This window comes from Schistocerca serialis, chromosome 3 (assembly GCF_023864345.2).
Source record: "Schistocerca serialis cubense isolate TAMUIC-IGC-003099 chromosome 3, iqSchSeri2.2, whole genome shotgun sequence".
Lineage (NCBI taxonomy): Eukaryota > Metazoa > Arthropoda > Insecta > Orthoptera > Acrididae > Schistocerca > Schistocerca serialis.
In genome coordinates this window covers 934,204,474-934,205,677 of record NC_064640.1, presented here as the reverse complement: position 1 = coordinate 934,205,677, position 1,204 = coordinate 934,204,474, and positions in this window count along the sequence as shown.

Here is a 1,204-nt window from a genome sequence, read left to right as displayed (position 1 = left end):
CCTGCTGCAAAGGTACATTCCCATGATTACCCACTATTGCTCCAAACTAGAACAATGCAACATATCTTCCACCAAGGTTTCAACTGCTTGCCATTGTGCCTTGAAATGAGAAACATACTTCCTGCCAGTCCCAGAGTGATATTCCACAGCACACACAATCTGTGAAATATCCTCATCCATCCTTATACCTTGCCATATCCCCTGGACTACTAAGGAGCTAGATCTATTATACATCCATCCATCCCATCTTATTTCAGTCATGGCACAGAAATATTCTACCCTATCCGAGACAACAAAAGTAGTTGTGCTATATATCAATTCTATTCAAATTTCTGCACAGGCTTTCATATGGGCTTGACCACCAGCCAACTTTCCAGCCTGACCATCCCTAAAATATGACCAAGAGCAGAGTGTGACACTGAGCAAAACATGCTTGACCTCAGTGGCTGCTTGACAACCCATGCTCTCCGGATACCTCACCCGTGCTCTGATACCAGATACTGTGAAGTGCAAAGCTGGGAACTGTCCTTTCAACTCATCTTCCAATCCTGTAATCTTCTGCCCTCAATCTGTCCTAGTCCCTGTTCCAAACCCACCTCCACTCCTCTCCCTACCACTCCCACTTCACTTTATTAATCTACATCCACTCCATTCTTTTCACAGTCTCCCTACTCCTACATTCTACCTCCCCCACTCCACTGCTTCAGTGTGTATCCAGAAGCTTAGCTTTAATCTAGTTTATAGGCTTGTTGACAGTTCTACACCTCATCTATTTGATCAGTAATTACTTTCACTCTCTCCATTTTTTTAGTATCACAGTTCACATAATATCTGTCACCAGCTCATAGTTGGTTACTGTTGCTAATGCTCAGTCACAGGGCCCAGCGTTCAATCCCTGGTTGGGTCAGGGATCTTCTCTGCTCAGGACTGAATGTGTGTGTTGACTGCATCACCATTTCATCATTATCAATACATGAGTCACCGAAGTGGTGTCAAATAAAAAGACTACCACCAGGTGGCTGAACATCCCAAATTGGGTCTCCCAACTAATAATGTCCTACATGCATTTCATTTCACATAGTTCTACAATAATATTTTTGTTACCCCAACCAAACAAATGAGCAAGGAGCAGAAGGTGTCTTAGCTCTACTTCACTGCTGTTGAGCCGGCCGGGGTGGCAGAGCGCTTCTAGGCACTACAGTCT